This window comes from Pinus tabuliformis, chromosome 4_1, assembly GCF_031772625.1.
Source record: "Pinus tabuliformis cultivar Carrire ecotype Pingquan chromosome 4_1, CPIR1, whole genome shotgun sequence".
Classification (NCBI taxonomy): domain Eukaryota; kingdom Viridiplantae; phylum Streptophyta; class Pinopsida; order Pinales; family Pinaceae; genus Pinus; species Pinus tabuliformis.
The window spans coordinates 682,282,244-682,295,673 of NC_142303.1; positions in this window are offsets into that span (position 1 = coordinate 682,282,244).

Consider the following 13,430-nt stretch of genomic DNA (forward strand, 5'->3'; position numbering starts at 1 on the left):
TGATGTTAGAAATTTACAAGTTGATTCATTTCCCCTCCGTGGATCGCCACGTGAGTCATCCGGCATGGGTAGGCAATTTTGGAAAAGCATTCTGATATCCGTGAGTAGACGGACAAAGGTATGTAGTGACGGTATTAGGCAATTGGGCAAAACAACATACTCTTCTGCTCGAGTTTAAATGTTTTGTTTCAGTTTTTTATTTTTTTGGCAGCTTAACATGGTATGTATTTTTCCCGGTTTTCATTGGAATGCGGTAATATAATCTTTCGTTAAATCTTAAGTTTAATATTTAGTTATTTAAATTATATTTTGAATATAAAAATAAATAATTAAATTTATTATTTAATTATTTAAAATATATTTTTAATAAATAAATTCAATTTGTAACGCATGTTTGTTGTTTCTTAGATATTAAAATTATATAAATTTAATAATTCAAATCTAATTTTATAATTTAAATATTTTTTGATTAAAAAAACATAACTATTTCCAATATAAACAAACACAAATATAAGAAACAGCTCGGTTGACTCATTGAAAACAGTGTGTGTTCATATAGTTACTCATAAAAGGAGTAGAGTTGTTTTTAATTAAGATTTTTTAAGTTTTCGGCGTCAATTAAAATCTGGTTAAAATAAATAATTGTGATCTAATTTTAACATGTGTTATTTAAAATGGTTTTTTTGATTGTATTTATAGATTTAAAAATTAAAAAAAATTAACATTTTTTATCAAAATTCAATAGTAAAACTTGCCCTTTCCATTAATCTTTACTAAATTAAATTATAAACTAGTTAAATCAGGAAAAAACAATTCTTACCAATAAAAACATTAAAAAATTCAAAACAAGCTAGACAGTTCCGGATGCTTCTGTGTCCCAGCTCCATATGTACTTTTTGTCTCGACCTACCGACCAGATCATTGGACGAACGAGGATGATGTATAGTGGGCACAGGGCACTCGGTGGATTGACTCAATTTCTCTGGACGCGCCACAGTCGTAGGTAGACTCATCTGCATCCGCGTTTAGAGACTTTCATTGCGATTTCCGCAACCATCTTGATTGTTGATGGCTTCTTTTCATATCTACATCCAAAAACTCAGCTTCTCAAACAACATAAAGTACCACCATATCTCTTCCCGTGGGTTTCCGCTGCCAGACTGTCAGAGGCATCGTTTTATCACTCTTTCCTGCATAAATTCGTTAGTATCCCCTCCAACACTCGCGCGGTACGAGGGAATAGATATGTTGATCAGTTGCGAACTGTAAATTAAACATTATATAAAGAGGAACTTTAAAGCAACCAAAAACAAATAAAAAACAAATTAATTTGGAACATCAGTGATGTACTAATTAATCATTTCAATTATTAAATCTGAGATTTTTGTGATTTATAATGAAAATAAATATTCAATAAATATTTTTCGGATTAATTATATCTTGAAAATGTGATTAATCAGAAAGACATTTATCTTCGTTTCAATTATTATTGTAACCAAAGTTTTTATAAGAATTTAATCTCCATACAATATTTTAAAATTTTCTTATTAGTATATACTAATCAAAAGTTGAGATTTTTCTTCAACTTAATTATGCTCCATAGTATTAATATTGGTTTGTGTTATTGTAAATATGTTCATAGTATTAATATTGGTTTGTGTTATTGTAACATAACATATTTAGAGACTAAAAATCTTATCATAGAGTGGAAATGAATCTTTATGTTTAGTAATATCATTATATTTTTCTTTAAATATATATAAATGTTTAAGTTATATTTGATTCATTTTATCATTAATAATAATATTAAGAAGTTATAATTTATTTTATTTTTTTTAATAAATTTTTAAATTTTAACCGTTAAAGATATATGACTAAATTTTAAGGTTTATTATGAATAGATGTCTATTAAAATTTCAAAGTTATATAAGAACTTTAAGCCAATTCTAAAACATTTATAAATGTTATTTTTTTAATATTTTTTTGACAAATTAATTTAAAATTAAATAAAAAATAAAAAATTTCCTTTAAAAACAATTAATAAATTTAATAAATGTTTCTAAAAAAATTAAAAATTAATTTAATTAAAACCAATTCCAATACAACAGGTCTATAAGTAAATATAAATATTTAAAAATTATTTAACTAAAAAAACGAATGATAAGTTGAATTTCACTGACGGCTGGGGCGGTTGGCTTTCGCACCCCCCAGCCGTGATCGAGTCCTGCGGCGGCCTTTCGTTGGGCGATTTCGAACGGCTACGCCGTATTCTGCTGGCTTCGGCCGTATTGTAAAAATATCTGTAGGCTTCGGCCATATGTGGATTTTCTCTCTGAAAAAAAAGTTGAATTTCACTAAATAAAACGTATGAATAAAAAAATATATTTAAACAAACATAGTTCATTGATATTGAAAGATATTGACTTTAGCCAAATAACACAATTAAAAAATCGAAAAAAAAAATACATTTTATAAAACAATTTATTTGAATGGACATGGCTTGTTGATTGACTTTATACTGACTTAACACTTCGGTACTTTTTCCGTGTTCAAATCTATAATAAATCGAAAGATATCAATAAATATATACTAAATTTAATTTAATTAAATATATTGACGGAGAAAGATATTGACTTTAACCAAATAAAACAAGTTATAAAAATTAAAAAATATATATCTTTTATAAAATAATTTATTCGAATGGAGCCGGTTCGTTGATTGACTTGCATATTGACTTCACACTTTGGTACTTTCTCATATTCCACACCTACAATAAAGGCGCCATTAAAAATGAGAGAGATTGTGGGAATTCATGTCTCTTTCAGTTTTATCTTAACCTCTATCATAAAAGGGTTTAGAGTTCTATTTTATCTTTATATATTAAGATAAGGTAATGCAATATTAATCGATGTAGGTGTCTATGTATAATCCCTCCTTGTACACACCCATTTTGGTGAATTGCGGGTAAAGCCAAGGAAATCCCCCTCTCCCCACATGTATATATACACACGCGGCTTCCTTATGGGTGAGTATCCATTCAAGCTGATGAATATATATATATATATACCGTTGGCTTATAATCAATTTGCTAAAGATAACATGTACGTTGTCGAGAGAGATGTGTAATTTCTACCGCTCCACGGAATTATTATGTTATATCAAAAAAACTATGTACATTTGTAGTGAAATATTTCCGTGTATATTGAAAGAAACTATGTACATTGTCGAGAGATGTTTGACTGAATGTGAAAACAAATGTGCATAAGAAAATAAGCATTTAAAAATTGAATTTAAATAATAAATCATAAGCTTTCGAGAACCCTGTAGAAAAGGATGCAATTCTATCCGTGTACAAATATGGCATTGATGGTCTAGGATCACTGCGTGACTTTTCCTCCGCATTGATAAATAAAATAGACGGTCCGCAATTCAAAATTAAAAAAAAAAAAAAGGCCAACCCTAGTATCCAAATTTGTATTATAAAATTTAATTTACTTTAACGATACATAAATTCATTCGTATATTTTCCCCTTTGTTAATTTCATTCGTACATGATTCAATTCAGTTTACAATTTAATTTGATGTCATACTTAAAACTACAGACTATAAATATATAATTATATATGATATTTACTTTAATTATCTTATAGTTATTTTATATTTTAGTTTTAGTGGATGATGATATTTGTATAAGATTATTATTTTTATTACTTAAAATATATTTTGAAGGTTTAAATATATTTATATTTCATTTCAGGGGTAAATTTTTGTATTCAATGTTTTCATAAATTTAGATGGACAATATAACATCTAACTTTCATTTTTAATATAAACTTTAGAAAAACTATAAAAATAAAAATAAAAAAATGGACATATAAACATGGACTCACAACAATTAAACATTATATACAATGATAATAAATGAGTTCGTATCCACAGAATATACAACGCTGTGACACTGTGTACAAAACTTAAATGCAATCAAATGTTAATTTATTTGACAGGTAGGGAGATCTGACCGAGGATTCTCCTAGTTAACTAAGCACACAATTCTACGGCTTGCTCTGCTGTATGGGCCCTCATCCGTAGCTCAACATGGTGGCCATCCATCCTGTGGAACATTAACTCTATATGATCCTGCCATCTGTCGTGGATGTCTGTCGTTGATTCTCCATCTGTCATCGGACGGTAGAGATGAGCTAGGGTTTAACCTAACTAACTCTTGGCGCTAAAACCTTGAGGTCTCATTGTTGTTGTCACTCCTCTATGTCGCGCGGCTCTACAATGGTTCTGGATTTTGTTCTCTGTGAGAGGTGCTGGCAGAGGAGGCCGATAAACTCGTTAGAGTAGTTATACCTTTCAACTCTGCAACATGAAACTTTGATTGCTGGGGTTGGAAGTTTGTTGTGAGTTTGGGTAACTACTTTACACCCATCCTAACGCTTTCTTGTTGTTGTTCAAGGGAGACTTATACAGTTCTGGACATGGAAGAAGGCAGAATGCATACAGGACAATCTACAATAGGTATTTTAAGATTATATAGCAAGTTTTCTTGTTGAAAGCCTAAACCCAGTCACGTTTCTAGAGGGTTTGTCTTTCTCTGTTGGTCTTACGTTTAAATTTGGTTATGATGCTAAATGTTCATCATGTCTTTGCAAGTTGGCAATTCGTCGAGGCCGCATCCTTAACTTAGGTAAGAACCCATCTTGGTTACGTTTAGTCTATATCATTGAATAGCATATTTATTGCCTCTGCCAGCAATAACCAACTCATAATCTTTGAATGCAGGTATTCCATCTGCGGGAAGATTTATTGCTCGGGACTGCGACCCTTGATTTCGTAAGATCTTATGGCATTTACATTGTTTTTCAGGTTGGAGCTAAGCCTTTGGTTTCCATTCGAAATTAGTTATTCGAGGGTTTAGGATGAGGGTTTTCCTTGATGGCGCGGTAGGTTAGTATTGATTAAGCATCGGTTTGTCTTGACCTATATTTTTTTAAGTTGTTCGACCAACTACAACTATCGACTTTTCTCTAGTTTTGAAATGTAATTTGTAATGTTTTTAAAGGCCTTTGAGCCTTCTTCTACTTATGTTAAAGGATGACTGTAATGACTGTTTTCATTATGTTTGTGAGGAGGCCGAGAATGTCGTTAATTCGGTTGTCCTGATGGCTTCAATCTTTTCCTCGTCTATCATGTTTAAACAACCGTATACCCCTGTAATATTTTTGGCTTATTGAGTTATGGAAAGAGTTATTGTGTTTCTCATTTACTTTACTATATGAGGGCATCCTGATATGAAGGCGACTAGATTATTTAACTGTGTTAATTTCTATAACAGACTCGTATAGCGCTATCAAGTTTATATATGTGTGTGTGTGTGTGCGTGTGTGTGTGTGTGTGGATTATTCATGATGTCGCCTTTCAATGCTACCATACTATGGTGATTAATGGCTACTCTTTTCTCTTTTACGTTAATAGTAATAGCCTTCACATATTCTGTTGAGAGGATGTAATGTTGCAATGATAGATCATAAGCAAATGAATGAGTTCGAGAAGGGGGGTTTATGTCAGTATTCTCCACTTAATAATACTCTAGTATTTATCTTTATTTCATTCATACGATAGTTACATAATTCAACTATAGGTGTAATTGTCTTGTCTTTACTTGGTAACGAATCACCCCCTGGATATTCATGCAACAATTAGCTTCTACTTCATGTAATTTCCTGTACTTCAAATGTTAATAGCTATTTTCCAACAACTGTTAACCTGTAAAATAGATATGCATAGCTACTATAAATTACATTTTTATATTCTTTCTACAAAACAATATATATAGTTCAACAATAAATTCCTTAAAAGTTTGCTATCTCAGTTGTCTGAAAAACCTGTAATATAAATGTGTTCGAAAGGTCTATCCTCCCAGCCACGAGTCTGGCAGTCACATCTAGGCTCTCCCCCGAGCACCTCCTATCTTTCATGCTGGATCTAATCCAGTTACAGTCAGTACTATGGACCTCAGGACTCTTGTCCAGCCACCATCTTTGTCCTCTCTAGTCGACTGTATTGAGAAAATTTCCCACTAGTTTGTTCCACCCAACTCTAGGACCATTTTCTACTCTTCTTCCCTCTCTATATTACCCTTCGCAGGTAGAGGGTAACTGTTTCTTAGAAACTGTTTCTTTTAAATAAACAAAACTATTTTATTTTTGTTAAAGTACTACTACTAATAATGTAGGTAATTTCCATCTATATTTCTTGGTCCTTCAGCCTATATCAGTTAATATTTCTCATCAAAATATACTAACATTTAAAATGTCTTTTAGTAAAACATTCACTTAATGATCTCAGTGATCTTTATGCAACTAGGGGTGTTACATCCCCCCCCCCATATGAGGAACACCATGCTCGGTGTTCTCTTCCTTTTCAGAAAATAGTGCTGGATAAGCCTTTCACATGAATTCCTCCTCTTCCCAAGTGGCCTCTTCCAAGCCAAAGTGCTTCCATTGCACTTTAACCTGGATGATGGCTTGCTTCTACAAGTTGGTTTCCCACTGATCGAGAAAAAGCAGACCTCCATATATCCCGACCCCTGGATGTTTGTTCTGCAAGTTGGTTGCTATCATATGTTCTGACCCTATGCTTCTGCAAGTTGGTTTCCCTTTGCCATTCCCCTTGTCAAGTTCTGGCTCAGGGTCAGAACATGCATCTGATTCGGAAGCCTTCAACTCAGCCACCAGCAACTGCTTGGTCCGACACTCACTTGTGTTATGAGTGGGACACTTGTGGAACTCACACCAGTTTCCTGTGTCCTTCTTCGGCTTTGTGGTGTTGTTCTTTTCTTGCGGCTTCGACGGGTTGTCTTGGGTTACCCCGCCTTGGCTTTGTCCTTTGGGCTTCAGATTTGCAGATCCAAAGTCTCGCTTCTTTTGTTTGAACTTTTGCTCGATTTTGATAGCATATCGGTATGCTATGCCGAGTGAAGAGATGTTCAAGAACCCCATCTCTTCCTGGATGTATCTGTGTAGGCAACCACGGTATTTGAGTACCAGATGCAGCTCAGAATATTTGATACCCAACTGTGTGCGAAGGGTATGAAAAATGTTTGTGAACTCCAGCACATCTTGGTCTCGTCCCTGCCGCAGTGTGGTCCATTTGATGTATTTGTCCTCATAGCTTCCGACAGGGTAGTACTGCTCCTTGATGGCATCCCGGAAGTCATTCCAAGTGGGTGCAGCTGAAAATAGTGAGACTGTACTTTCATCCTTCCGCTCGCAGTAGGTTTCCCACCAGTCCTTGACGTGGGGGGCTTCTTTGAGAAGAGAGAAAACAATCTTTTCCCGACTTGAAAATTCGTGAACAGAAAAATACCCATCTAGCATATTTAACCATTTATCTACGGCATCTGCGTCTATTTGACCCTCGAAGATGGGGATTTCAAAATTAACTTGTACCTTAAATGGTGTGGCGTTTCCAGAGTAGCTGTTGGAAGCCGATGCGTCGCCTCTGGGTAGCCACTGAAGGATCTGCGCAAAGCTATCCATCATCGCGTTCCTTTGCCGCTCAAGCGCTTCTTCGAGCAAGATTTTGATAGGATCTCCTGCCCCCTCGTCTTTCTTCTCATCTGCCATGGGAGGCTGTCGGGATTTGCGAGGCTGGTCTTGCAAAGGTTCAACCAGTTCAAGCCCTAACTCCTTATATCCCGACCTCGTTGGGGACATGCAAAGAAAAACAGTGAAAAAGCAGACCGCTCTGATACCACTGATCTAGATTTAGACAGGAATGTAATAAAACACAGAGATAACCATAAAGACAAATATGCAACGGAAATAATACTTCATTTCATTACTGTAAAATACTGAAATATGCTTACAACCAGAAATGGAAATAAACCAGCTAGGGCGATGGTAGCTTATCTCTCAGAAGAGATGTGGTAGCTACATGCCTCTGAACTGTTCTGAACTCTCTTACAATGAGGCTCGAAGGCCTATTTATTGTTGAGAAACAATGGAAAACCCTTAACATTCCAAAACCTAACCCTAGAAGATGAAATGCCAAATTGTGGGCCCCGTTTGGGTAAATTGGTACATCAATTTCCCGGGGCCGTAACTTTGGCATATGATCTCCGTTTGACGCGTACAATAGCTCATTAGAAAGATCTATCTGAGCACTACCACTTTGGGAGACAACCTGGTTCATGTTGCCCCAGATTTCCCAAAAAACGTCGTTTAGGGCCTCAAAACGGCTACGGAAGTTCAGGACCTGAAAAACTGCTAAAAATAGGAAACTGCTACAATTTAGGAAATTGAAAAAGCTGAAAGAGACAGTTGTGGGGCTCCAAATGGGATAGGTGGGTGGCCACCAACATCCACCTGGATCAGGGTACTCTACAGTTTCTTCCATACAACACCTTGAAAGAGCTCATGCCTAATGATTCGTGATGTCCATTATTATATGCAAATTCCACTAGATGGAGGTAGTCCTCCCACTTGTGTGGTTGCTACATCATGAACATAAGTAGCATGTATTCTAACACCTGATTTACCAATTCAGTCTGCCCACCTATTTGAGGATGGTAGGCGGTACTAAAATGGATTTGATTACCTAATCCTGCAAAGAGAGTCTTCCAGAAGGTGGATGTAAATTTCACATCCCTATTTGAAATCACTACCTTGGGTATCCCGTGTAAGCGAAATATCTCCTTCATAAATATTTCTGTGATTTCCACGGTTTTAAATGTGGATTTCACAGGTATGAAGTGAGCTGTCTCAATTTCTCTACCACCACCATAGTTGAATCATGTTTCTTCCTTGTGTGGGGTAGACTGGTGATGAACTCTAAGAATATGGTCTCCCATTTCCATTTTGGAATGGGCAATGGTTGTAACAATCCGATGGGATGCTGGTATTCGTCTTTCACCAGTTGGCACTCTAAACAATTGGACAAATATTCTGCGATATCGTTCCTCAATTCAAGCCAAATGTACCCTTTCTTAATGGCTAAAAACATTTTGTTATGCCCTGGGTGGCCCACACAAGATTTCTTATGAAACTCATCTAATATTAATAGTTTAATCGAATTTTGGTTTGGAATGTAAATTCTATCTTTAAAAGTAAGGAGATTATCGTGATTTATACCAAATTCTAATTTTTCCTTTTTCACTAGAGCTTCTTTTGTCTATTGCCAAAGGAAAATATACTCCAGATCTATTTTGGCTGCTTCCTTTATGATTTCAGGAATATTTGAGCTTACTTGGCTCATTTGGACGTCATAAATACGCTGTAATTTTCTACCCAGTGCATCGGCCACACGGTTTTCCTTCCCATTTAGATGCTTCATCTCAAAGTCAAATTCACTTAAGGGAGTTGTCCATCTCGCCTGTTGAGCATTCAAGCTAGACTGATTGAAGAGATTTGTAAGACTTCTATGATCTGTTAGCAGCAAAAATTTCTTCCCTAATATGTAATGTCACCACATTTTAAGTGTGTGCACTACTGCTGTTAATTCAAGGTCATAAGCTAAATATCGTTGCTCATCCTCCTTCAAATTTCAAGATTCATAAGCAATCACCTTTCCTTCCTATGTTAGCACCTCACCAACACCCTCTTTGCTTGCATCCGTGCAAACCACAAAATACTTTCCTAGATCTTCTACTTCTAGTACTGGTGCGATGGTGAGCAGATGCTTTAACTTTTCAAAGCTTTGTTGACATTCAGTTGTCCAGTGGAAATCAAAACCCTTTTTCTATAAGGAGGTCATTGGAAAGGTGATCTTTGAAAACCCCTCAATGAATCTATGGTAGTATCTGTCTAATCCCAAGAATGATCTGATATCAGTGACATTCTTTGGGGCTGTCCATTCCGTGATTGTTTTGATCTTCTTCGAATCTACTAGAATGCCTTCTACTGATATAATGTGACCCAAACACTGAATTTGATTCTTGAAGAAGTCACACTTGCTAAATTTGGCATACAACTGATTTTCCCTTAATTTTTGCAATACTATTTTCAGGTGTTATTTATGCTCATCATGGTTCTTAGAGTATATTAAAATATCATCTATGAAAATCAACACAAATTATTCCAAGTAAGGCTGGAAAATAAGATGCACCAGACTCATAAAGGTGGTTGGGGCATTTGTGAGGCCAAACGGCAATACCACGAACTCGTACTAACCATAGCGAGTGCAGAGTGTTGTTTTGTAAATATCTTCATCTTTTATTCTTATCTGATGGTATCCGGATCTTAGATTGATTTTAGAGAACACTTTAGCCCCTTGCACTTGATAAAATAGATCATCAATACGTGGTAAAGGATACTTATTCTTGACGGTTAGTTTGTTTAGTTTTTGGTAATAGATGCACAATCTGAGGGTCCCATCCTTTTTCCATACAAATAATACGGGAGCTCCCCAAGGGGATACACTAGGATGAATGTATTTTTTATCTAGAATCTCTTGTAACTGCATTTTGAGTTCTATTCATTCAAGTATGCTCATGTGATAAGGAGCTCTGGATATGGGGGTTGCACCCAGAAATAACTCAAAGGTGAAGTCAATATCTCGCTTTGGTGGTAAACCAATAATGTTTTCTGGAAAAACATCAACAAAGTCCTGAATTACAGGAATACTTTCCAGTGAAGTCATTTTATTTTTAGAGTTTGTAAATCCCACTTGCACAAAATATATTTGACACCCTTTTCTAATGCATTTTCCTAACTGACTGGCAGTAGTAGGAAGTAGCTTGGTGGTGGTTTTTATTCCTTGCAGTTCCTTTCTTTGACCCGATTCTGAAATAAAACTTATAGTTTTCTGTTTAGAGTCTACTAGGGACCAACATTTTTCCAACCAATCCATTCCAATTAAGATATCATATGAACCCGAAGGAAGTATATTAAGATCAACATAAATACGCTTCCAAAAAATGGTTATGGGACAACGTTCTATCTTGGCATCAACCCTTGTCTTTGTACCAGTGGCTAGTTGAACTAACCAACGTTTTGAAAATTTTCTACTCACTAACTGACACTTTTCAGCCACTTTAGGAATGAAATAGCTTAAGCTATCACTTGGATCAAATAATACATAGACAACTTTCTTAGCGATCATACCTTCACATTCAATCATTGTGCGTTGGAATTCGGCTTGATGATCATCCAAGGCAACGTTATTTCTGTGTATGTTCCTTGCCCCTTCCCCAACTATAGATGCTTCTTACATATTTGATAACTATTCTATTCTAGCTCATTCTGGAAATTTTTTGTAATAATGGGGTTCTCCGCATCCCCAACATTGTAGTGGCAGTTTTGATTGCTGATCATTGACAGATTTTGTGACTCCCTCTGCTGGTCTATTTTCAGAGTATGCAATTCTGGGTTGATTTCTGGCTGGAAACTTGCTGAATGCTTTTTACTGCATATTTCTATGGTTAGCAAATTTTGGGTGTTTGTTAGGAATCAAACTTCTACCTTTCTTGTTTAATCCCCCTTTTGGCCCTTCATTTTTTTGTTTCATTTGTTGATAGCAAATGTGGGCCTTCCGCACAGCATCGTCCATTGTCTTGGGGTAGTCAAATTCCAGTTTTTCCTTCATAAAGTTTGGTAAACTGTTGATGAAACGTTGAATTTTGGCCTTTTCCTCTTGCATGTAAGGCACGTAGCGTAGTAAGGATGTGAATCTGGTCACGTATTCATCCATGGTTAAGGTTCCCAATCTTAACTCATGGAATTCTTTCACTTTTTCATCATAATAGTGCTCAATTAGATATTTGTCCTTGAAATGTTTTTGAAATTCATTCCATGTAACCTGTTCTTCGTCAATTTTCCTTACTGTCTTGATTTCCTCCCACCAGAGAGTCACCTTTCCCCTTAACTGATAAACTGCCAATCATGCCTTCAGTTTGTCAGTGTACTCATAAATCTGAAAGTACTTGCCCATATTGATTAACCAGGCCTCCGTAGCCTCTTCAGACTCTCCCTCAAAGAGTGAGGGCTTAATTTTCTTAAATTCTCCTTGTAGTTCTGACTTTTGTTTCTTGGTTTTACGATGGTCAAAGACATTATCTAAACGTCCCTCTTCATCCTCTCTACGTCTTTTAGCTAGCTCGGCATTTTTTCTCCATGTTGAATGGTTGGGGTCTTTTCCTGATCTTCTGCACTTGGGTCTGGGTGGTGCTGATTTTTTCAATTTGACAAACTCCTTAGAATTCTTTACTATTCTAAGCATAGTCGTTCATTGTTTGTCCTCAAATTGGTCATTTCTGCACGCAACTGCTACATAGTTTCAAGTAACATTGCATTAGCTTGCTAGGATTCCTCGCCCAGCTATATCTAAATATATGGATTAGCATTCACATAAGCTATTTTTGGTGATTTAGGTTGTTGATGAACTTTATTTTCTTTTCCTGAGGTGATATTTTCTATTTATATGTATTCACACATAAGTTTATTTAGTTAAAACACAAAAAAAACACCAACCTGAGGTTCTAGTACATAGTTGTTCCCAAAGAGTCTCAGTGTACGAACCTGAGCTCTGATACCATTTGTAACATCTAAACTTCATTTCTAATATAAAATTTAGAGAAACCATAAAAAAAAAACAAATCGGCATATAACCATGGACTCACAACTATGAATTGTTATATACAATAATAATAAATGAGTTCGTATCCACAAAAATATACAACGCCATGACAATGAGTACAAAACTTAAATGTGATCAAATGTTAATTTATTTGACAGGTAACGAGATCCGGCCGGCGATTCTCCTACCAAAATAAGCACACAATGCCATGGCTTTCCCTGTTGTATAGGCCCTCATTCGTAGCTCCACGCGGCGGCCATCCATCCTGTGGAATGTTAACTACGTTTGATCCTTCCATTTGTCGTGGTTGTCCGTCATTGATTCTCCATCTGCCATTGGATAGTAGAGATGAGATAGGGTTTAACCTACGTAACTCTTGGCGCCGAAACCCTGAGGTCTCATTGTTGTTGTCGCTTCTCTGTGTTGCGCTGCTCTACGAGGGCTTTGGGTTTTGTTCTCTGTGAGAGGTGATGACAGAGGAAATCGATATACTCGTCAAAGTAGGTATACCTTTCAACTCTGAAACATGAAACTTTTATTGCTGGGGTTGGAAGTCTGTTGTGAGTTTGGGTAACTGCTTTACAAACGTCCTGAAGCTTTCTTGCCATTGTTCAGGGGAGACTTATACAGTTCTAGACATGGAGGAAGGCAGAATGCGTATAAGACCATCTGCAATAGGTATTTTAAGATTATATAGCAAGTTTTCTTGTTGAAAGCCTAAACCCAGTCACGTTTCTAGAGGGTTTGTATTTCTAGCTTGGTCTTATGTTTAAATTTAATTATGATGCTGAATGTTCATCCTGCCTTTGCAGGTTGGCGACTTGTCGAGGACGCGTCCTTAACTCAGG